This window comes from Chrysochloris asiatica, unplaced genomic scaffold (assembly GCF_000296735.1).
Source record: "Chrysochloris asiatica unplaced genomic scaffold, ChrAsi1.0 scaffold00004, whole genome shotgun sequence".
NCBI lineage: Eukaryota > Metazoa > Chordata > Mammalia > Afrosoricida > Chrysochloridae > Chrysochloris > Chrysochloris asiatica.
The window spans coordinates 44,154,478-44,155,720 of NW_006408522.1; positions in this window are offsets into that span (position 1 = coordinate 44,154,478).

A 1,243-nucleotide genomic window follows, 5' to 3' on the forward strand; every position below is an offset into this window, starting at 1 on the left:
TGGACTCAAGTGTGGCAGTGGTAGTGAGGTTGGCCCAGGATCGGACATTGTTTTGTTCTGCTGTGCATGGGGTCACTATGAGTCGATTCCGACTCGATGGCACCTGACAACAACAACAACTCTCCCCCTCTAAATGAATATTGTTGCATATACACTCCAGAAAAAAAAAAAAAAAACAAAACCACCTAATGAATCCCTGTGTTTGAAAATGGGAAACCAGCCCAAAGGCAGGTGTGCGGGAAGCAGGAACTAAGAGTACTGCAGTCCAAACTGCCAACAAAATTAACCTTTCAGCAAAGGCCAGGAACCAGGCTTTGCCCAGGACTCCTTTAATTCCAACTCCCACTGCATGAAGCTTCTGCAGCTGCCATCTCCCCCAGATTTCAGTTTCCTCCAGCACTATACACTCCATGATGGATATTCAAGATTTAAGCGTCACCATCAGTCCCCCAATATGGACCAGTTTGGTGGCACTATAGGATAAGCGTTGGGCTGCTCACCTGAAGGTTGGCAGTTCAAATCCATCAGCTGCTCTGCGTGAGAAAGAAGAGGTTTTCTACCACCATAAATATTTACAGCCTCGGAAGCCCTATACAGGCTTGCTAGGAGTCAGAATAGATGGGGTGTGTGATGGTTTCCACAGCCGAAGTTCCCACCACTGTCTTGAAGTCCATTCTGACTCAAAGCAAACCTACAGAAGACAGTAAAACTGCTCCTCAGAGTTTCAGAGATGGTAAATCTTTACGGGAGCCCACAGCCTCCTCCCACTAGTTGAGCGGCTGATGGGTTTGAACAGCCAATCTTGAGGCTACCAATCCAGTGATTAAACCATGGCATCCCCAGTATTCCTTGCACCTTGGCTCAACTCAACTCAATTCAATCCAGTGGATTTCAAGGAACTGAAGCTGCACATTTTTACCGGAGCTGAAAGTCTGCATTTCCTCCCCTTAGCGGCTGGTGGTATGAACTGCCGACCTTATGGTTAGAAGGTCGGTGCATTTATCTACGGTTGCCTGGGTGCGTTTCGTCTCAGCGCCTGTGCCGCCGAATCGGTTCCGACTCATAGGAGACCCTGTATTCGGTTTTCGAGGAGCGGCTGGTGGGTTTTAACTGCCAGCCTTACTGTTGAAAGTCAAGGGCTTATCCTACAGCGCCACACCACCAGGATTCCGCACCCAGGTTGCTGTTGTTTAGCACTGTCGAGTGGGTTCCGACTCATAGCGACACTGTATAGGGTTTCGAA